General features: G+C 38.7%; 1 long non-coding RNA gene across 2 annotated transcripts; it reads left to right on the top strand.

The window, feature by feature from the left end:
* The first annotated feature begins 5 nt into the window (after positions 1-5).
* Positions 6-24,071, top strand: LOC108506484. 2 transcript variants are annotated; one of them, XR_001877776.1, is made up of 3 exons: positions 6-88; positions 14,241-14,305; positions 23,809-24,071. It is a non-coding gene; the product is annotated as an uncharacterized LOC108506484 (long non-coding RNA). The 2 variants fall into 2 exon arrangements; XR_001877777.1 differs by having other exon boundaries at positions 30-214.
* The last annotated feature ends 763 nt before the right edge of the window (positions 24,072-24,834 follow it).

The raw sequence follows: 24,834 nt of genomic DNA, 5'->3' as shown, positions 1-24,834 counted from the left end.
AGTGACCACATTACCCAGTATTCCCTACGATTTTTATGTAAGCCAGGGGTATAACGAAGAAGGGAGGACAGGCCTTTGCTCTCTGGAGGTGCGGGTTCCCTGCTGTCAGTTCTGCCGTTTGGGGCAGTGGGGCCTGATGAGGCCTTGTGAGACCTTGGGAGGTGAAGGGTGCCGGCAGTCATCCAGTACGATTTCTCTTGTCCCAAGGAGAGTAGTAAGATATTTTTTGCTAATTCTATAGTTTGCTAGATGCTGAGTTTCTGGTTGCGTGTATATCTATTTTGTTTTGTTTTTTTTCTCCCTCCCCCTTTTCTTTCCCTTTTCCTTTTGGAATTGTATATAGTATTTCAACTGTATATAATATATGTAAATACATTTATTTTCATATAGTTTGGCTAGTCTGGATTTTTCATAATTTTTTTCTTAGCTCTTTGCTTTGTGTTGGGTCTGGGGACTTGGCAGGGAGCCAAGTAAAACTTAAACAGAAGTTAAGCAGAGTCATAGATTCTTTCTCATTTTTGTTAATAGCTCTATAAAGAACAAAACTAATAGTTGTGTCATGAAGTGGGGAACAATATGTAGCTCAGGGAGAAAAAATACAGTCACCTGAGTGAATCGACTAAATGTGCCTCAGACTGAGTGGCTACTCTAATCCAGTGCAAAAGCTTGCAGCAATTTGGGAAGAAAATACGGAAAAATTGGAGTTCTCTGAGCACCTGTGCAATTTAATCTTCACTAATCTCTGAGTAGTATCCAAACCTAATATTTATTACTTTACTCTAGGAATTGAATTGGTCCCTCTTACTAGCAATCAAATCAATTATTCTCAACACAAAGTATGATAATATTTTAAAGTCTTTCACTGTTTTCTTGGTGAAGCAATATTCATTCTTCAGCAGTTGTTGTGTAATGGACTGAATTACTGAGTCTTGAACTACACGATTGGTACTGAAAAGAGTCTGAAAGTGTTCAGACCATTGATTCAGAATGGAGGTTTTATCTGTGAGAAGCATTTGACCATCTGCGCTGAGTAGAGGGCTTTGGACCTGGTATGTAGGTCCTTATGCTGTTTTCAAGGCCTCATAGAATCCTCTGTAATCACCTGTATCCGCGCATAATTAAATTTTTCCTGCTAGATTGATCCATCACTTGTTCTGGATGTCACGAAGTTTCTGTTGGAGCTTGCTTGCATGCAAGACGAAAGACTCCTTTTCTTACATGACAAGACGGCTGAGCAAGGTGTGCTTGGTGAGCAGTTCTCTTCTTCTTCAACAATTCCTGGATCTCTTGATTGTTTTCATCAAACCAGTCCTTGTTCTTCTTGAAGAAGAACCCTAAGGATTCTTCAGAGGACTGCAGGATGCTATTTTTAATACATTGCCAAAGTGATTCAGGAGAGGGATCTATGGAATGATCCTCGAGCCTAATTTGAAGGTTTGCCCGAAAGTTGTCTCTCACTTTAGCTGATTGAAGATCGTTAACTTGGAGTCTCCTCCTTGGAATACTGCCCCTTTTAGGTTTGAACTTAAGGTTGAAGTTAAGTGTATAGGGCACAAGTCAATGATCTATTTGGCATTCTGCACTAGGCATCGTGTGGCTATGATGAACATCACAAACATCTCTTTGTCACACCAAGACGTAGTCAATGAGATGCCAATGCTTGGATCTAGGATGCATCCAAGTTGTCTTCAGACTGTTTTTCTGCTGAAAGGTAGTGTTAGTGATGGTGAGCTGCTGCTCCACACAAAACTCTAGCAGAAGGCGACCATTATTGTTGCAGTTTCCAACATCATGCTTGCCTAATATTCCTTTCCAGGCATTGAAATCACCAAGGATAATGACCTTATCAGCTGCCGGAACCTTTTGGGTAAGGCGGCGGAGGTCGGTATAAAATTTATCTTTTTCGGCAGGGTCAGCTTGGAGAGTTGGGGCATATTTACTAAAGAGGACAACATGTTGCTTGCTGTGTAGTGGAAGGCGTAAGGAGATAACGCGATCAGAATGACCTGTCAGCAGATTTTTGAGTTTAGGAACAAAAGAGTTTTTAATCATGAAGCCAACTCCTGAAAGATGCCTTTTGGTTCTGGGCTTACCTGGCCAAAAGAGTGTATAACTGGCACCGTGTTCCCTAAGGCTACCTTCCTCATGGAGATGAACTTCACTGAGTGCAGCAATGTTGATGTTGAGATGTGATAGTTCGTGGGCAATTAGGGCAGAGCAACACTCAGGACATCCACTGTCTGCAGTATCAAGCATGGTTCTGATGTTTCAGCATGCGAGTGTCAATTTGGGTACACCTTTGAGGGCAGGTGTATGCCTTTGTCTCTTAATCTTTGTTTGACCGCAATTAGAAGATGTCTGTTAACCAACTGGGTGAAGGGTGGAGATGAGCCTTGGTTAGGCCACCTTTTCTAGGCCCCTCTCTGTGTGGAGCAAGCAGTGCTCTCCTTGAAAAAGGCTGCTTGGTCATTCAGGATGCTGCCAAATCTCCGGGGTCAGTCTCAGGTGACCAGTGTCCTGAACTGGGTCTGCGGCTTCGAGTGCACCTTATCACCTGCCTTTTCATCCCTTGCCCGTCGCTATAGGGCTTTACAAATGTGGGTATAACCTTTGAGCCTGCGCAGTGGACTTTTTAGGTGAGACGCAGTATGTGGGGAACTGGACCCACCCTTTAATCCTAAGGTTCATCTGCCAGGGCCTACCAAGCTTGGACAGTGGCAGCAAGGTCCTCAGGACATAGGTTTTATTAGAGTATCCTTCTTCTAGATGGATGGCCTTACAGGGCTAAGCGAGCTCCATCTGCCCTGCTTTGGAATTAGAGTTGTCCTTCTCCTAAGATGACTGCCGGAAGGCTAGTGAGCCCATCCTGCCCATGGACACATTTTATCTGACCCTTTGGTTTTGACCTGTCTGGCATGGGAAACCCTGCAAAAGGGATGTACCATCGCCAGCATAGCTCGCAACCGCAAAGGGTCACACAGGCTTCTTCCCTGCTAAAATGGTTAGGGCAAGCCTTTCACTCCCTACTTTTCTGCCACCCACCTATGCTCAAGCCCGGGGATATACCCAGGAACATTCCTTTGTCCTGACCACCCTTTCAGGATGCTATAAATCCAAAACAAACCAATCCTGGGCAGCAGCCACAGGTGAATCAAAAGCAAACTGTTCCAGCCCTCGCACCAACCCGGGGCTTGGGTACCTCCCACGACCCCAGCCCAGCCAAAACCTCCCAACCTCCTGGAATAACCCACTATCCACCCTGATCTTACGCTCCCCCCACCGCGTTACCACAGATCTTCCCTCGCACTGCTCACCCACGACACTCCATACAGGACTGCCCCACCTGCCCTCTCGCTGGTTCAGGGACCCCCACGCCCCACACAACACCCTTCCCCTCCCCCAAATTGGTCTGGCAAACCTCTGTGTGCTCCAAAGTTCTTCCTCTCTTCTCCCACGAGGGCGCTATCCCGGCTGGCAGCGCAGCCCAGCGCAGCCGGCATCCAGCGCAGCGTGGCCGGTGGTCACAGCGGGGCCCAGCACGACCCAATCTAGAAAATTAGAGGACAAGTAAATGTGCAACTGTTATCTTTACGTAAATAGATATGAAATTTTAGAGAAATACAAGCATTTTTCATTTCTCAGACTCTTTCTGTGTCAGAAGGTGAAATGATTTTATTTATTTAGGACTTCTCTCTTAGTAAGAAAAGCAGCATGTGTTAATTTTTCTAAATTTTATAAATACAAAACCAGTTGTGATTGCCTTTTAATCGCAGTAAAAGTACAGACAAGTTTTAATTTATAATGATAATATCACCATAATGAGAATATATATTAACCATTTAATTGTCTACATCAGTACAGAAATTTCTTACCTACAGGAATGTAGATAAACATATATAGTGGGAGTAGAGTATTCTCTTAAATCATTAGTTATCTGCCACTATTTTTGGTCAACTCTCCTTTGTAACTTTCAGGCAATAAAGTTCATGCTTTGAAAGATTGTCCTAGATGAAACAGATCCTGCAAAACAAGAATTTATAAGAAATAAATTAAAAATTAAAAAAGTAACAGGCAAAATTACCTAGAAGCACATAGAAAGGAAACGGAGTCTAAGTGAATTTCCCTGCAAGGAAGGACTCAGATAACTACATTGATTTAGAAGTTAAAATAATGCATTATAAAATCATACATGGGAGCTCCTGAAGGAAAGTCACTATTGCTAAATACAGTATGAGAAGAGGAATTTCTGAGCAGTCTCTGTTCCAGGAAGGACAAGTTTTGCTCCCAGCCTCCTTAAGCACTGGTTACCTGAATGATGTGTATCCATGCTTCCTCACTTCCTAAATAAGTATGATATATTGGTCAACATGCTTCCATCAGTCAGTTAGAGCCAGGAGGTTTGGGAAAGGAAGAGTCTTTTTGGTCCATTTTGCACTTAATGTGAAAGAGAAGGACAATGACCTGGCATTTATTTCAATTCCTCACATCACAGATCATATATAAGAATATAATTCATAAAAGTCTTTCTACCAAAGTCAAGACATCTTAGCAGAAAAAACTGTTCTATCTGATTACAGTACTTGTTTAATTAATGTAATGGGTAGACAGGACAGTATCATGCTAAGTAAACAAGCTACTAATCTTAACAGAATGTGTTTTGAAAGTGAAATGTACTTGTGATCTACAGATGATTTTTGTTATTCTGAGAATAATGATAGCATATTCAAAAATAGTTTTCTGTTTGTAATTTTGCTTTGCCTTCTTTATATAGTTCTCCTTATAAGTTCTTCTAAATTATTATTTAAGTATTTACATGGAGCACACCTTTATGGCAGAGCTTACAATCTAGGGCTGTGTACTATCAAATTAGATCTCAACTGCATACATAATCCAGAAAATTTCAGCATTTGCACAACACATTTATTCAGGTGGAATTTAATTAAACTGAACAAATTAAAGCTGACTACTGAGTCATTTCAAAGCATTGAAGCAGAGAACTAGACAGTGACACTGGAACAATTTGCAGCCATCTAGGACATTGTCATCTCTCAGTAGCCCTCAATTAGCCATTAATAATTTTGTGAAATTTAAATTCTATTTGTACTGTGTAAAAACTAATTTGACAAGAGAGACCTGTTAATCTATGCATTTGCACAAGTCTGTCAAAATGTGAAAACACTTCCGAATATACTTTTTGACCACTACAAACAATTGTCATATTGTCTAATGTCTATGTGTATATGTATACACAAACCTCATATTTTTAATCTTTGCCTTGTTAGCTTTTCCTGCCTCTACTCAGGTCATGATGGAACATAAACTGTGTTGACCTGCTGTCTACATCCAGACTATACAAAACTGAGGCTGCAGCTAAATGAGCACTTTGTACACACATTTATGTACTTATCAAATTATAATTACAGGAATTGGAGGGGGGGGGGAAGAAACCTCTCTCAGCTTTGTATTTCTTTATGCATTTGATTGCCTTGACCAGTCAGGTGAACTCAAATTGAAAGCTGTAGCCTTCAATCGTAAAAGGCCAGTAAAAAGGCCATGTGCTCGCTTACTCCCTGTGCTCAGACTGTCACACTCGCTGCCGGCTTCAGTACCAGGGAAGTATTTGCCCCTGATCAATTGATATACTTCAGCCTCTTGCTTGTCTAGGACCACTTCACCACCCTATGGCATTAACTATAGGAAAATCGTGGCTGACAATGTTCAACATAAACTGTGCTAAAAAGCCTCTAGTGAGGAAAGTCCCACAATCTCCACAAGTAACACATTCCAGTGCTTAACTCTCCTTGCACTAGAAATGCTGAATACCTAATCTGATCTCCCTTAGTGCAACTTCAGGCCACTATATCTTCATATAGCAGGGGATGTGAAAAATAACTAATCCCTTTAGATCTTAAAACAATACGTATATTCAAAAACTGTTACTGTGATTCTCTTCTATTTTCCTTTAGAAAAACCAACCCTAGTTCAAAGAGCTTTTTCTCTCAGGCAGTGTTTGCAAGCCCTCTGAGCATTTCTGCAGTGCTCCCTTACAGAATAAGGTCTCCTTGTGTTCCCTCTGGAGCCGCTCAGGTCTGCATGGGACCTGATTTTAGAAGCTGGGCAATTTCCAAGGTAGCTCACGAAAGGTAAAAGAATTGACTTACAAGATTGGATGGCCAGAAACCTTGCTTCATAAAAATGAAAGCTAAAACAACTTTGGCTCTGACTGATGACAAGGTATCACCAAAATGCAGGAACTGCATTACTCTGTAGTAACTGGAGTAGAAATAGGTTAAATATGCCACATTTTCCTAGAAAAATGAAGCATACTGGATAGCCCTGATATGATGGTTCCCATAAGGTAAAGCATTTAAACACATTCAAAATAGAATCTGTCTCTAAAATAAGCATTTTGAAAGCAGAGGGAAAACATAAATCACTGTGATTTCTAAAAAAAGTGAAAAATAATGGATGAAACTAAAAACAGGCACAGAACAGTTCTGGAGAGTAAAATGGTATTCAGTAAAAGTTCACAACATTTAAATAGCTGAGGATGATTTTTTCCTTTACTGAAAAAAAAAGCCAGAAACCTGTATGGAAATGACTGCAGGAAGAAAAACTGATAAGGAAATCTACAGTCAAAATGACAGCAGAAGAATCAGAGTAGGCAGTATGAAAAATATAGGAAAAAAGAAATGTTGTGATCTGCTTTTGAAAATCAGGCACACTTAACTAAGGCAGGTAATACACAGATGACTCCCCAAGTTAAATTTTTCCTGCATACTAACAGAGGCATCTTCAGTGTGGCTTTATCATTTCATATGCAAAACCACAGGGTCTATCCATACATGTACATGGGAAAAGTACAGATATCCTGTGCTTTATGTGGTGGAAGTCTGTGGGACTGTTCTGTGTGCTTAGAGAGCTGGGGTTCAGTCTGGAGAAAACTTCTGTAAGGAGATCTTATTGCAGCCTTTCAGTACTCAGAGGGGGCTTACAAGAAAGATGGGGACAGACCTTTTAGCACAACCTGCTGTGATAGGATACGGGGTAATGGTTTTGAACAAAAAGAGAGTAGATTCAGACTAGATGGTAGAAGAAATTTTTCATTATGAGGATGGTAAAACAGTGACGAACTCTCTTTCCCAGAAAGGTGGCAGGTGCACCATTCCTGGAAACATTTAAGGCCAGTTTCAGCAGGCCTCTGAGCAACCTAGTCTAGTTGAAAGTGTCCCTGCTCATTGCAGGGGGGTTGGATTAAATGGCCTTTAACGGTCCCTTCCAACCCAAACCATTCTACGATTCTATTTGTAGTCCAATATTTCATGAAGCCAAGAAATACTCATCAGATGAAGAGTTTAGGGTTATTCAGGCAAATTGTAAACCAAATTATTTCATTTCAGTTTTTCAGCAATTTAACTAGGCAGAAGCCAAATAAGTATACTTGAAGAGCCAGGTTCTATGCAGAATTTCCCATGTACTTTGATCACTGGAAGTTAATAAAGCTATCGCTTTCTTTTGCATGAATAATGTTTGTTGCTACCTCAGTTCTATTAGATTTATGAATTGTTCATAAACAGAGTCTCATTGTCTTTAATACATTTGTTATGTATATGCTCTCCTGGAACAGTTTAGAAAACCAATTTTCAGGTTATTTTTGGTGAAATTCTTGGTTTATGTATTCTCAGATTTCATAGTGGGTGGTTACTGGACTGTTTCAATTATATTGGCTGACAATCTTCGTGCAAATAATAACAAATCCTCCTCCCCACACCCACTCACTGGCATGTCCAGGAGGAATTCTTACATATATAATTGATCCATTTCAAATAACTAAAACATCTGAGACTCATGCATATTTGTACAGTTAACCAGAAGATGCTAGAAGATTCATGACACATGCCCACTATGGAGCACAAATATTCAAAATTTGACCCATGCCCTCAGAAACAGACTTGTATTTATGAACTTGATTTAAAACCTTTGTTTATTTTTGAACCAGCTGTGGGCACTAGCTTGGAAACTATTTTTACTACTACGCTGAAGCACAAAAACCTGATAGTGTAGATGCAGGTGCTATGGGCAAGATGTTTGGCTAGGATAAATCAACAGATTTTACACAAAGCTGGACTTCTTATGGTCCAGAATACATCAGTCAGCCTGAACCTGTGTCATACTGCAAGACCTTTTGGGGAGTTGAGAACATATTTCTCTCAAACTGATGTGGATTTTTTCATAAATGAGCTTGAGTTTTGAATAACGTTGATGAAATACCCCCAGTTTATTAACCAGGGCATTTCTAACTAGTCTAAAGATTTAGTCTTCATTAGCAAATATTTGAGTAAACTTAAAGTGAGAACAAGGCAGGAGAAGCAGGAATGGTGGCTTCATATTAGGAAGAAATTCTTTACAGAGAGGGTAATCAGGCATTGGAATGGGCTGCCCAGGGAAGTGGTGGATTCTCCATCCCTGGAGGTTTTTATGATAAGACTGTATGTGGCATCAGTGCCATGGTCTAGCAACCGCAGTGATAGTGGACCAAGAGTTGGACCTGATGATCTCGGAGGTCACTTCCAACCCAACTGAGTCTATGATTCCATGAGTCTATGGTTCCTTTGACAACTGCAGAGATTTGGTCAAAGATATTGATCAGACAGTTAACAGACCTTTTTGAAGCTATTAAGGATTAGGCAGGCTCTCCACCACTTTACTTTTGATATTAATGACATAAAGTACTACAAAAGCAAGTTCACAATTTTTCAAATTTTAACTAAGTAGAAAAAGGGCAGAATGATACCTATAAATAGACATAGAAGGAGTTCTTGATCATTGGATCTCTTAATTTGGTGACTAGGTCAGAGTTCAGTGCACAAAAATACTTTGTGAATGAAGTATACAAATAAAATTATTTACTAATACAAGAGTGCAAGTTAACATATTGGCAAGTGTTCATCTCTTGAGACTGCAGAGATTATGAAAATACACGCTGCGCAAAAACTATGAAGCTAAAATTCTGAGACCCCTCCTAGCTTCTAGAAATGTCACTTTTCAGCTGTTTACTCTCTCCCAGAAAACTATAATGTATTATATAGCGGAAAGTGTACTTATTTAACATTAAATAACATGCAAATAATAGAATTCTGCATTTACGTGGCACTGTGCAACTTTTTAGGTTCTGAAACACTTAAAATTTAAAGTCCTAGTCTTACAAACATTTCACAGAGCTTGTTACCAGGTACCTTACAGCACATCTAACTGAACTACACAGAATAAATGATGCCTGCTTGTAAGTATTTGCAGAATCATCCCTAAAAGAGGCAATGTGACAGGTTTGGAATTCAGTGTCATACACCCCCTAATCAAACACTGAAAAAATATCATAATAGACCATTCAAAATAGTGAAGAGAAAGATCATACTATTCAAGATAAATTATATTCGACATATAAAACTCAAATATTAACTTGAACTATTCAGCACAGTACAAGTGACTGACTATAAAAATACCAGTTAAGACAGTTATTCAGGATTTAACCCCAAAAGAATTTAAATTAAATCGAATAAACATTATTCTGATAAAGGTTTTATTGTTATTTGGACTGTTCAGGTTATCTGGCATTTTCCCCACTAAATGCTGTGTCTATCATTCAGCACCCAGAAAGATTTTACTGAGGTTTTTTTTCCAAAATTGACTCCAGTTATTATTTTTAAGGAGAGAGTGAAGACACAGGTGTTTACCTGCCTGCACTTTCACGGTTCAGATTAGGTAGTTTTCCTTGCATCATACACATTAATGTCCTTGAAAGATAAACACACTTGTTAAAGTGTCCTTACAAGGTGACACAGTTTAGTATTTAATCAGTTATTCCCCAAAGTTTAAACATCAGAAAAGGAATCACAAACACAGTGATTAGTAATCCTTTCATTTCTATGGTCATTGAAAAATTCATATTTATCTACATATTTTTGAAAATCTACTGCTATCTATATAAGGTTATTTGGAAGATAGAAATACTCTTTTTCAGTGGATTATCTTGGGAAAATTTAAAGAGGTACAGACAATCTGTTGTTTTCCCTTCCTTTTTAGATGCAGCACTTAAAGATCTGCAAGGAAATAATTTCTCCCTTTTTTGTTTGTTATAAAGTTTTCCCCTTGAAAAACTATGTGTAGTAATTTTCTTTCCTCTTCCCACATGTAACAGACTACTCTTATTGTTTGTGTGTTCTTCCCTACAACAGTAGAAAGAAAAAAATTAGGAAAATGTAACTAATTCCATAAAACTTACTAGAGTGTTGTCTCAGTTTAATGAGGCTGAAGTGTTTTGCTAAGGAGGATGAGTTTTGAGGAAGACCAAGGTCCTCCCTCTAAGCAACTGTAAATGTGAAATTAAGAGGCTTCAATTGGGGAAGCATGGAGAAAGAAAAGATAACAGCTCTTTATTAAAGGATATATGTGTATTGATAGAACAACAAAAGAACACAAAAACAACTAAACAACAATTCTATACCCAAAGTTCCTTCCAAAAAACCAGTTCAGTACTTTCAGCTTTTTGCCACAATTCTAACCATGGTCAGCAGGGGGCGCTGTTGGATCACTGGAGGAGCAGAGCCTGCAGTTGCTCCGTGTTGGCCAGCAGGGGGCGCGGTTGGGCCCTGGCAGTCGCCATGTGGTGGCCCCAGGGCGCAGAAGAAGCCAAAATGGAGATTCCCCCCCACTGAGAAGGGGAAGGGGAAATGGGGGAAAAGGGGCTCTTCCCACATACTCACACTGTCAGTGGTTGGCTCTGGCCGTGATTCCCCCCCTTCATTGATGCACACAAGCCACTGCCAAACATGGGAGCGGAGGAGGGAAGGGGTGACCTCCTCCCTCAAAGGTTCCTTCGCAGATCGGCTGAGCCTCTCCAATGAAATCCCAGCAGGTCTGGACTGCGGGCAGAACAGGGCACAGAAGAACAGAGGCAAACCAGGGCCAGAAGCAGCCAGATGACCCAGCCGAAAACAAAAAAAAAACACTGAAAATCCCTCCACATGCACACCCTCCCTGAGTCAGGGCAAAAGTGAAGTGCCTGCCGTTTCCCCAGTAGAGAAAAAAAACTTGCCTCCAATCCTGAGGAGTCTTCTGAGGGCCATCAGTCTGGAATACAGACTGCAGCCAGTTCTTTTTCAGTCTGGAATACAGAGTGCAGCCAGTTCTTTTGTGCGTGTCAATCACCCCAGCCAAAAGAACTACTCTCCCTCTCCCTCGTTCAACATCCCTCTTTCATATTGATGCAGGGGAAAGAAAAAAAATCCCACTTGGTTTTTTAGAACAAGTAAACCTATAAGTGTCTGACAAGACACTCCAGTAGGCAAGGTGCTTCTAACATATCTAAGAATGACTAGATTTCAACTTCATGCTGTTCTCTTAGTGCTTGTAAAAGCTACAGCTCTCAGAGCCTTCGGGGCTGAAATCTTTTTTCATTACTTCCACAGAACAAGTGTGGCTGCAGTACAAGATTTTCAAACTTTACAGATAAACACCTTCCCCTTTTTCGGAGTCAGTTCTACAGGAGCAAAGCAGTAGTAGATTGCTGTGACATTATCTCCTAGGTTGCCCCTGCCAGTTGCAGTGCTAAGTGGCATTCTCTTAGCTAGCTGGAGAGTCATCATATTGGTCTTGAGAGACAGAATGCATGCCTCGATATCTTCAGGAGCTGGAAAAATGGCTAAGGACATGGTAGACATTTTTTCAGCCCGAAATATATCTACCTTAGATCTTATTTCTTCAATTCTTTGCAGGGTCAATGGAAAAAAAGGCACCTGTTGAAAAGGAAAATTGATTATTTTGTATTTTCAACACTGAAAATACAGCTATTCCCAGCTGCTGAATGCTCCAGAAGCTGATGAAGCTCACATGCAACAGGGAGGAATAGATTAGCAGCTCCTCATCAGACGGCAGCAAAACTTCCACCCCTCCACATCTATACCTTGGAAGTGAAAGAGTGACTGACACATAAGATATTAGCTTATAAATGATCAATGAAAATTTCTGTTTTAGCAATGTTTCTTACTGTTGCTGCTGTCAACAACTACAAGGATTGCACACTTCTTTTCTCTAAATATTTTGATAGGTAAGATAACCACAAACATATACACTTTCGTTGTTCAGTAGGATCAATACCAATTATAATGTTGCTTTAGCACTGAATCAAAATTGTTTTAGTGAGAAGAAAAATCTCTATTAGAGTCTGAGTCTCTAATATAACATGGCTACCATTTTTAGAACAACAAATCCTGAACAGGAAATATGGCTGAATGTTTTTTTCACCAAGTATTGCATGATCTCAGGAGAGTACTAGGTTAAAAGACAGAACAGCATTCATATTAAGAAAAAGCTGCTACGCATTGATGTCATTGACATCTCTGTCACTGATTCTTTTTGTGATCTTGCAAAATTAATTTAGTTTCTGTTTTACTTTGTCTCTCTATTGTGAAATGAATTCTTAACAATATTCAGTTATTGGTTATTGTATGACTTTGTGAAGACTGTGATCTTTGGTTATACTGACCTAAGCCCAAGTCTACCCTCTTGGGAAGACCTGAAGTCCTGCTCCATGATCACCCAAACATGCCTCGTTTACTTCTAAAGGAATGGACGGCTGTCATGGGTTGAGATTGGCCCCCCGAGAGTCAGGGGCTCAGAGTGATTGGGTGCCAGGGCAGTGTTCCCTGGAAGGCCAATCACCACTTGTTTTGTTCGCTCCTGTGAAAAATCATATATACATAGCCACTGGAAGCTGTTGGCAGTATCTGTTGGTGTCTGCTGCTGCGTGTAGGTGTAGAAGGCCAGGGGCTGGCTGGGCTTCCTTCCTGGCTGGGAGGGAAGGGGAGCCCTGTGGCTTCCCCCCCCCCAGCTCTACCTAGGCCAGAGTTAGAGGCAGCATTTAGAGTGAGTGTTTGTGAGGGACGTGACTCGCAACACCTGAGGTAAGAGGGAGGAGGCTAGGCCCTCTTCCCCACCCTGCAGCTGCGGGATGCTCAGGACAGTGTATAACTGGACCGAGCTTCCTGTGGCCAAGGCTAGGGGGCTTTTTTCTCTCACTGTTAAGTGGGAGTGGATCCAAGGCTCAGCACTGAAGCGGAGCCAAAGTGGACGGGCTGAAAGCAGCTCGGTGTCAGGAAGAAGAATCCGAGGCGAAATTGGAGACGGGCCAGAGAGAGAGACTCGGGAGTTGCCCTGCCGAGCTTTGACCGGGGCCAGCCGAAAACTGACTTGGAAGATGCTATGATAAACTGACTGAATTACAACAGCCTACAGAACCAAGGTATGAGACTGAGAGAGAGAGAGATCACACAGCAGAAATGACACAGAACCAAGGAGAAAGGACTCAAAGCTATCTTGGACTTCATGAAGAAGAAAAGACTGCAGCAAACAACTAGAGGTCAGTGGGAGAGTGTTTCAGGTTCCCTGAACACTCCCACGAGAGAGAGACTGCGTTACCTATCAGCCTGAAAAGGCTTCTCCTGGACTAATTGAGGGAGGAGCTTTGAAGGGACTGATAGAAGTGTAATTATATATATATACAGTTGCTTTTAGCTTGTATAGTATTTATTTGTGTAAATAAAACGTATATATGCTTCCCCCTTCCCCTATAGAAGTCTCTTGCCTGAAAGTTTTCTCTTCGCTGTTGAGATAAATTGAGGGAAGGGGTGGGGGAAGCCTGGAAATTGGATTTTTGGATTTCTAATGTGGCTCAAACTGCCACAACAGCATAAAACAGGAAAAAGAATCTAAAACTTATTTAAACATGGGTACAGTCTGGGCCCACATTTATTGCTTGGAGTTAGGTGGTCCTCAAAGCTCACAGACAGGTATGCATAACGGTAAACAGAACTATTTAGTTTCACTTTTTATCACTTTCCTGCTCTCTGATCCAAAAGCATTTGAAAACTTACTAATATAATAAATGTGATTCAATTAAATGTTCACAAGATCTATGTCCTATTGTCCGCTTGGAGGGTTTCTAGCAGCGTGACTTAGATCCTTGGAAATCACAAGCAATCTGTTCATTTTCAGGCAGTAGCTAGCCTGGGTAGCAGAATATTCAAATAAGGCAAAAGTAAAAACCTAAAGAAGAGAAGGTTGAAGGTTAAGGTTGTTTTTTGCTTCCTCTGCCCAGCGCACCTACAAAGAAAGCACTATTAAGTGCAGGAAGAGAAGTCAACACAAAACCCAGTTCTTTCTCTGGTATTGATGTCTTTCAGATATGCCAGTGCAAACACTTCAAGGGATGCAACTAAGCAAGAGCAAGCCACAGTAAAGACACAAGGTAGGTCCCAGCATGTCATTAGAGACACAGCTTTACAAGCAGACAGAAATATCACCAAGTTTTTTCTGCAGCAGACAGCACTCGTGTCCCTATAGATATGACTGAAATTGGATTGTACAATTCCCAAGGAGGAATATATCTCATACAGTGTAAATAGACTGACACTGATGCTGCCATACACTTATTGTCCAGAAAGTAGATTATAAAGCACAAGTTTCTGAAAGTACACCTGCAGCAAGTTCAGTGTAGCACAAAAGCTGACAGTGACCCAGCTACACATAAGCAATATTAAAATCAACAGGAGTTGCAACAACATTTGGGATTACAGCCTTCAGACAAACAGCTGAGATCCCTCATATTGTCACAAACCTGTGTCTGAATTATATCACCAATTCATCTATGCTAATTTCATTATGTCATGGTATCTTTTGCTTTTTCCTAATTGTAATGTTCATGTTGTCATCCGATACTTTAGATACAATCAGAAAAAAGTGACTATACTTTTTTTAATGTTAGATGTACCCTTTAGACTTAATCTGTCAAGAAGGTAGAATAACATTATATATCTACAACAAATACTGAATTTATCTTGTATTCTCTGTATTTATACTTCCAGATTCACTATCTTCTATACTTTCAGGTTCCTTAGAGTAAATGCATAGCAGGCTTAAATCTCCAGTTTCTCAATGAATATGTTAATTTTGATCTCTTCCTTCTCTGGCATCCTATCAGCAAGACATAGCAACATAAAGGAAAAATATAATGCCATTAATACAGAACATTTTGATTACTATGACCTCAAAATTTTAAAAAGCAGTGGCTTGACTGACAAGCAAATACCAGTTGAGAATTTGACAAGGAAAAGTTCCAGTTCATTAACAAATAATATAGAGAAATAAACCAGCCTCTTTTACTGGATGGAAATCAGTGAGTTTCAAATATCTGTTATTTATGCATTTACCTGGATTTTCACATTATTACATTGTGAAGAAAGATTATGTGCAGGTATCCCAAAATACCAGGCAGTGGAAGGATTTAGGGAGATTTATTTCCAAAAGCCAAGAACACTAACATTTTGGCACAAGGTGTGGCGGACCTGGGAAAGAGACGCCCTCTGCTCTTTTCAGGGCTTTTATCGTTTCCTGACCTGACTGCTGTAGGGGCCTTCAAACATTGCTGCAAGGACTTATCTTTTCTCATACCAAGGAGTCAGCTGCTCTGGAATTTAGGAGGAGAAAACACCTAAGACTCTTCCTGGGAAAGATGTCTCTTTCCAGGTGTCAAAGCTTTCTTGAGCAACATACCACTTGCTTGCTCAGATTAAATCTTCTGGAAAGATTCTTCTATATTTACACACATATAATGCGACATTATACCATAACAACCCAGAAACCAGGTATTTAAGCTCTACACAGGCAGAAGATAGAGAACATAGGAAAGGCAAATTAAGCTTTTCCTTGCTTGTCCTGCCAACCGGGAACCACAAGCTGGGTCTAATGCCCAGTGGATTCCAGTGGATTGTTTAAGCCCAGAATGTGGAATGATGGATCCAAATTTTCCTGTGGTAAATCAGCACGAACCCACATCCTTTATATACCACCAGCCTGCTGTCAAAATTATCTTTCCTGCTGGTCTGCAGAGGTGTGGATATTACTGCCACCTTTCTCAGCAATTTTGCAGACAATCCTTTGCATCCCATCATTGTGAGAGGGGCTCAACCTTGCCTGTGATTGTATCTTTCAATGAAATTTTCTAAGTACCAGAAATGCAAATAGACAACACAGGAAGGTTTACATTCACACTGGTTCTAACACCCCTACTCAATGGTATGTTTAAATAGTACAGTAACATACACATTGAGCGAATGTAATATTTACTGAATTCTCCTTTCTCTTCCTTCCAGAAGCTAATAAAAAATAACAATGAACGGAGAGGACTAAATCAAATAAAAATTTTATTTCAGATTTATTAGAGAACAGGAAAGATAGCTACTGCTTTTTGGAATAAAGTAGACATTCATAGCTCTTTGTGCTGTGAGGCAAAATCATGGAAACACTTGCTCCACAAATACATCTACTCATTGAGACAGACATATGCACCATACACACGTACCTCTTGGAGCTGGTCCTGCATCTTTTGTCTCTTAAGCCTCTCCAAAACAGGTCATGCAAAGAAAGAAGTGGATGTTAGGAAGGAGTTTAATTTACGTTTGTTCTCACCCATCATAGAGTCCAACATAGACAATATGTCACCAGTTTAGGTTTGACAAACTCTTTGGCTATTCCATGTCCACCCTGTAAGGGTTAAAAAGCTGTAACTCAGTTTCCTCTAGCCATAGGAAGAAATATTACTTTGGATGGTGATTTACATTGAGATTAATCACAATCATGACCATGGCAAATGGTTACCCTTATGTCATCATAATGAGTACATGTAAGTGCTAAATAAAAGTGGACAATTTTGACCAGGAGCCTGAACATCTGACAAGCCATGTGGTGCCTCGATCAGAAGTTGTGTTTTAACATGCTATACATATGTGGGCAGCTGCATCATTTGGCTGTGGGTCCAGGCTCAGGCTGGAACACCCCAGGCTGGTTTGAATGCTTCCTTGTAAAGTCCATGATGGTTTTCAGTTGGGCTTATTTTTAACAAAAGCAAATGCAAATGAAAAGCTACTCAGAAATAGCACTGCATATCAATTTTCTACATCAATTTATAATGCAATAGAAACAGATGGTACATTCAGCACTGTCAGAGAAAGCCATTTGGGTTTTGGGGACTATCCCTTTTTTCTTCTTAATGGTATATTTACTCTATTTTCATTGCTGAGTTGTTTCAACACCTGTATAAAATAAGATACCACCATAAGTGAGAGCTACATAAACTAATCTTGGTAACAGATGCAACTTTTTCAGTCCTAAACTGATTTTCTGACCAATGGTGTAGATTGTAAAGCATACCACTTTTTGATGGCAATCAAAAATATTCACTTGGTTTCTACTTCCAGAAAGAGGGAGTAATTTATCAGAGGTTATAAGAAGCCATTTCAAAAAATATGAAAGGTTCCTTCAATTTTTATGAGGCAAGTTTTATGTCAAAGATGAGTCAACAGATCATTTATTTTGATGTTGTATTCCACGGAGTATTTGTATTCTACATTTTCTACAGTATTTACAAGAAAGGCCAGTATAGTGATCTAAATTCAGGACACATAGCTCAGAGAAGATTAATTTAGATCAGGATTGGGGCAATGCAGAGCTTGTGCAATTTACTGTCACCATTTCCACTGAACCTTTGTTGATTAATTCAACTGCAGAAAAAAAGTGACCATTGTTTTTTTAAGGGAGGAGCATGGCCAAGGTTGCCAGGTTATGTACTGATATTGTACAGTTCTGAAGTAACCCCTTCTAGTGTCTACAGCCAGTCAGAAATTCTTCAGTTAAACATTTTCATCAGAAATTGTTCATTCAGGAAGAGACACAACCACTTAAATCCACCAAATATCTCATACCCAGAACAAAATTTATGGCCAAGATGAACAAAAGCAATGCAGAAGGCCCAGCCTTCTGGGACACAAAAAGAAACCAATTTAATTTTGAAGACTGAACCTCAGTTTTCCATTTTCCAATGTCCCCCACTCACTGTTCTCTATCACACTTCACAAGTTTTATTCTACCTTACATTTAGTGATTACTTCCCAGAACAAATACTTGAATCCCCATCACAGGAAAATAACAAAACTGCCAAGCTAAAAAGTATTTCATTTTCTTGGTCTTCTTTTTCCTACCCTCAAGCCCACTGTAGTGAATCTTTTAAGTTGAGACAATTCTCTCAGAATAATAAAACCACTTTCCTTCAAACAGAGTTTCTCTTTAGGCAATATGGGTGAATAAATATGCATTTTCTTCAGGGAGCTCTGAACACTAATTTCTAAGTATTGTCTCCACTGTACAGCAAACATCTACACTGGATATATATATCATAAAACAGTTTCCCTGTATCCATCAAAGGTAAATTAAGAATAATGGGAAGTATTGTAACAATTCTCACAATAGCTCAGACATATAATAGCTTTGGTAGCTCAGAGAAGGGGCCACTGGGTTGTGAATAACATCCAGATAGGTAAATCTTGATAATAGGGGCCATGGGGGGGAGGAAGAGAGAAAAGAAGAGAAGGAAAGGAAGGACTGATGTTCTGTGCTCCTCAAGGAAAGAAGGAAAGTGAGTGACAGTTCAATATAGTGCATGAAAGGGGGAAAAGATTTGAATTAGCTGAAACAATGTAGTTACAAAAGGAATCAAGAAGTGTTCTTCTCTGAGATATGAAACAAATTATTTAAATTTTATAGTACTTGGTTTTCCCATTTCATGAAATAGGGACCAGACATTCTTGTTTTGTTTGGCCTATTTATGTGAAGTCTCCACAGCAGGATCTATGGAACCTGTCACAGTTGCATCAGATTACAGCTACAGTCTTTAAGTTCTACAGCATTAATCAATGAACCTTATTTATGTATTTATGATAGCATGGTCTTCCAGTTTAGTGCTGTTAGTAATAACATCAAATTCAATAGCAATACATTTCAATTGGGTTGCTGTCAGTTTAGACAGCTCCATAGCAGCCATGTGAAGACAGGAAATCCCAGTGGACATGCCAGACACAGAACCAGCATGTGACCACTGTTTGAGACAAAAATAGAAAACTACATATTATTTACTTGCCAGTGAAGGACGTGATTAAAATTAGAATTCCATTGAGAAGCAAATTAGCACATTATGTTATTTCCATATATCAAAAAAAAAGGATGACTGTAAAAAAAAGTTGTTTACATACTGCAATCTATTTACCTGATATTTATAGATAAACAAAATAGATATGGATCAGGCACATATCAATGCAAATCATATGTTTACGTTCATCAAATGAACCTTATTTTTTGTGAATTTGTTGATAACCTATTATTTCAATAATGAAAAACAAGTAAAAACTTCTCCCGAATGAGCAAATTTTTTCCTACTTACTATGCAAATAGAAGCAAACTGCATTTTCCATTTCTAATTAAACCTCTACCTGTTCCTCAATCAGATAAATTGCTATTAGCTTCTTGCTAGGTTATTTTTGGGACTATTTTGAACAGAACTATTCTGGTTGCTATAATTAAGACTTCTAAAATTAATATTTAAATTTTATAAATGCTGGACTATGACATCCTGAGAAATAATAATTACCTGTCTGATTGCAGAGGTGAAGTGAGCTGTTATGTGCATTTGACTATTTAATCCTACAGTCTGTATCCCTGGTCACTTGAACAATGCTATTACATTCTGAAGCTGATTACATGGGTTGGTTTGTGAGTCAGACATCCAACCCTTCAGGCATGTAAAAATTATGTTGGTTTTATTTTGGTAAGGGGGAAAAATATGCCTGTACCACTTCAAGCAACCTGAACTAGACCTTAGAGTGAAAGCCCAGCCTAGTCCAACCAGTTCAAAACCCTCACATCAAACCTAAAGTACTTTTTCGGTGCTAAAGGCAGGAAAGAGAAAATTCCTGATCTCACCAGCTGAACATTCAGCCGAGATGTATGTCAATATCTTGTCAAGTATCTTGTCTGCAGTTCCTGTCTTCGGGTCTGAGACTCTAGACTTTGATAACAGCAGGGAATTTGAAGCAGGGTACACAAGAAATTATTAAAGTAATTGCTCAAAAATAGCAAATAAGTCCATCACAGGTTATTATCTGTAATGAGGTTATGTTTGTGAATGGGAGAGAGAATTCAGTGTGCATATAAAACAATATTCCCAGAAAACAAGGAGAAATACAAATTGTTTTAAGGATTAAATACCCTGAGAGAGCTCAGTTTAAGACAGAGAGTAGGTGTCCATTACCTTTCATGCCTCTGTTGAAAGGTCTTCAAGAAAAGACTCAATTACTTCAGATGCGTTAAGGGACTGATGTCGTAATATTTTTTTACTTTTTTTTTCTTTGTTGGAAATCATGTTCTGAGTCAAAATTTTGATTCCTGTATATTCATCAGTATATTCTATATATTCATGAAGAGCAGGTCAACATAAAGGACGGTAGAAAAGGCAGACAGAGGAAAGAACAAATTCTGCTATGGCACAAAGAGAAAAAATGAACCGCTTTCAGAGTTTAGTTTTTGAAACTAAATGTCTGCCCCCATCTCTGTAATGTGAAACAACTAGCATTTGTTAGTAAAAAGCTGATTAAGACAGTGAAGAAAGACTGCTTCTCCTGCAGTGACTGAGTTGATGCAAGATTTGAATTGCCCTCTAGAAGCTTCTGTCCATTGATTGTACAAGAACCCAGGACAACTATACTCTTAATTAGGATCTTCAATTAAGTACTTTAAATTTGGTGGGATCAATGCCAACTAAAGAAATTACTCTCACTTTTTTTTGTACAAAAAGAATGCTACATCATATCTTTTGTTTCTTGGAAGACTCACCACTGCAGGTACAAATCTTGAACTGTACCTTCTTGAAATCAAATGGGGTTTTATCACTTGATTCAGGGACATTTTGAGGAGCTAAAATGGTCTTGGCAATACCATTCTTTTTTCCCTTTCCTTTCAATGAAGCATTTCCTCCCATTCCATGTCTTCCACTGCTCCTCTATAAAACAGTCATAGAGAGTGCAAGGAGACAGACTCACCCCTCAAACCAAACTAATACAACCAGGCAAGCACATTTGCAAATAGTCCCCAACACATCTGCTCATGTCCTCCCCTGTGTTTCAGTAAAGAACTGTAGTCTACTCCTACATAAAAGTCTTTCTGTTGCTCTATCATTTCAATTACTTATTAGAAATTTTACCATAGCTTCCCTAGAAGATGGGCAGAGTCATTAGGTTCCTTACCATATATCTGTAAAATTTCACAAATCTTAGTCTAATTTTCCTTCTGATTGCCTTTTTTATTTCCTATACTTACACTCTAAACTTAACAATATACCATAAGCTGTTAGTTTATGGATTGCTACAATAATTGCATAGCAATTCCATACATGACTAATTAAGCATAAAGCTTCAATCTGAGCTATAGCTCATCAATTTTTTAGAGAACATTTGAAAAGAAAACTTCAGCTAACTGTTCCTTCCTTTATGTGATTTAACTTGTCAATAGGAGAGGTTATGATGTTTTCATCTTAATTATCTTAATTTTAAAATTCCTCTTTCGAATCAGAATAGTATTGCATAATGGATTTCATTACTTTAATTATTCAGAAATCATGCACTACTTAACAATAATTAACAACTGTCTGTAATTATGGGTGCATAGGGGTTTCTCTGCTTAATGCAAAGTGCCTTGTTGAAAGTCAAGGTATTTCAGTGGGGGGAGGATATAAAATATCATAGGATATGCTGAACAGAAAGCTTTGCTCTTCTGATAGAGAGTAATATAATTTTCAAATTAAAGTTTAATTTCTTTTACGGTCTTTAAAAAATGCTGATCTATTTTAGAAATCATAAAAAAACATATAAAGATATACATATATAGCTGCTATTACCTGAAGTATAAGCAGGATTATTTTACTGACAGTCTATCTTATTTAGTCTGGTTATTACTGAGAAAATAGAAAACACTGTTCTGTGGCATCATGTTCTAGTGATCACATTGTTATTTTCGGTATCAGAAATTAGAAGCACCAGTAATACTTACATCTAGTAAATAAACATCTAGTGAACTAATGACATTTTCAAACTGAGAAAAAGGAGATTATTTCAAAAGTGATCACAAAATTGTCCTTTTTTATTCCCAAACAGGATATCTGTCTTGCTCTGAATGTAGCATTGCTGGCAATCAGAATGTTCAATGAACTTGAAGTCTTTTCTTCAAATAAAACTTGAAAATCCGTCACCTAACATTCTGTTTTTTTCTAAATTAGGAAACAATTGTTGCCAAAGTTATAAATTATTCATAAATTATGTGATCGGTGATTTTGAAGTGTTCATGTTTTTGGTGTTCATCCTTGTCTAATGTCAAGAATTCAGACCTTTATAGATTCATCTTTCCTAGCATGAGAACATGCATTCATATGCAGATCTGTTCATCTTTCCAAAATAATAGCTATGCAACAACAGTATATTTAGAAACACTTTTTCCTATATAAAAGGATGGATTTTTCTCAATTGGCAGCTTGAGCGCTGCACACATGTATATGTACACACTCATATGTGTTCACACCCATGTGCATTGTGTACAGACATACTTCTAACTCTCATAATGGAGCTGAGACTTCCTCTAAGCTTTTGTTCAATAAACAGAAACAAAGTCTTTTGCAGTAAGGAATCAATGACAATTTGGAATCATTGAAGCTGTACTTTTTCCTCTTGATTAGTGAGAACAGCAGCACTCTCAGTGAATAAAATTGTGATTGTATTAAGTAGGACTGACAAAAGTCCCATTAGAAAAAGATGCACTCTACTATGTTTTCCTATAATGCTACTTTCTTTAAAAAAAATTCCATATTTCTTTTGCCAACTGAGAGCCTGAAGCTGAAATTCATCCCAAATGTCTCTGTACTTGCTAAAAAAGTACTTCATTATAAAGATGCTGCTGCCATCTATTGGGTAACATTATTGTACAAAAGAATTATGTCATTTCTGTATTCAGCAAGGACAAATAAATTGTGTGATTCATTTGATTTCCTGTAGAGTTTTATTAGCAACTAGGTTATAGCAACCTTTATTAGGTTTATAAGAGATGGCTTACACAAAGAACTTCATCCTGTCTTTGTCACCATTACCAAATTTCATGAAGAGAAATATTTTAGCATAGTGATGAACTTAATGTGTCAGTGGAACAATGGAAAAATAAAAAAATCAACAACAAACCCACCCCTCAGTAGTGCATCACATCTCAGAAGTGTCTTATAGAGATGTTTTGGTGCACAGTGTTACTAGTGGAACTGCATCATTGTGTTGGAATAAAAAATCTCATTTCCAGCTAAGTGGCAATATTTTGCAATACAAAGAGATTCCTGTGATATTCATGGATTTTTTTTTAAGTAACCTATTGAAGCTTCAAAGAAATATTTTGCCCTTTTAAGATTGATTTTATTTTCTTATAAAATTTTAATTACCATTCTGATTCCTATTGCGACAGCCTTGCATCTATATCTTCGGCTACACAAACTGTGCATTTTTATGAAGTATACAGATGTCAAAAGCATAAGCACTGAAAGCATATATTTGAGCTTTGAAAGTTATAGTTCAGTCCTTTTCTTTGTGAGACCACATGGAAGTAAGCGCACACAGTGAAATAAATTAAATAAATTGATGAAGTGTCCCCCTCTGCTCTGGCAGTTCTGGCAGTGCAGAGGCCTTGGAAGCATTGCTCTGCTACAGAAAAGAGACAAACAACTAATAATGATAACAGAAAACAGTAGCAAAAGAATGAATATACTTCTCTAACATCGCCTCTTGCCATATCTTTCTGACACTGACTTATCAGGGTTTTTTTGTTTATCTTCTTTCTTAGCTTTCGGAAGAGCAAGAAGGCTCTTTTTGTGGCCCAGGAGAAAATTAGCTGTCTACAGTAAGTATCACGTGCATTGTTGATGCATAGACCACCGGTAACCAGCTTGACATTTTATTGCTACAATGGACCAAAGAAAGGCCACCAGTCAAAAACAGCAGGAAGAAAATTCCTCTCTACTTTAAAACAATATATGTGACTCAGAAACACTGAAGCAACAGCAAGCTGGAACCTCGCAATGCTAACTGTACGAGGACTGGAGAATTACACTTTGCAACCTCTGATTTTTTTTGTTGCTGAGGTTAAATCCAGACAAGTTTAGCTAACTGCATGCTATGACTGAGAAAAACTATCACAAACAGTAAAAATTTATTTTCTGCCATGCTTGGAAAAGAACCATTTCTTCTGGCTAGTGTTCTCCTACCTAAGTATAAATGCCTCCCATTACCATTAACAGCACAGAAAGGAGAGCTCTTAAGCATTAGACTAGAACTCAGAAGATCTTGCATCTAATCATACTTCTGCTACAGCATTTCTACATGACCTTGGGCCAGATACACAAAATTCTATCTATACTTCAGTCTACTACAGGTAAATGGAGATAATGATATATTTGCCCCTTACAGCAGCATTGTGAAGTCAAACTCAGGTTACTCTAATATTGACATTTGTTTTCTGATACTGAAATGATAAAAGCTGTTAAAGGCCTGTTGCAGTAAGGTTAGAGAGGAGTCTGACTTTCTTTTTTGCAAGTTTACCTTTCCCCTAACACATCATTTAAGGAAAAAAGAGTATTATTTTGGAAATAGTCTCTGCTAAACAGCACCAGGAAGACTTGTATGTGGAAGAGCAGCTGCAGAAAAAGAATATGCAATAGAAGAGGAAGAAAACTCCACTCTTGTTCTGTGGAAGATCACAGAACCTACCTACAGAAGGGCTGATAACGTAAGCTCAGTGTATTCTAACAACCGGAATTTCAACATTATAAAAGGAGAAATGTCTGCAGGTGGTAGCATGGTGAAATTACAA

This window comes from Lepidothrix coronata, unplaced genomic scaffold (genome assembly GCF_001604755.1).
Source record: "Lepidothrix coronata isolate B3197 unplaced genomic scaffold, Lepidothrix_coronata-1.0 Scaffold216, whole genome shotgun sequence".
NCBI classification, from domain to species: Eukaryota; Metazoa; Chordata; class Aves; order Passeriformes; family Pipridae; genus Lepidothrix; species Lepidothrix coronata.
This window is presented reverse-complemented; position numbering and strand designations above follow the sequence as displayed.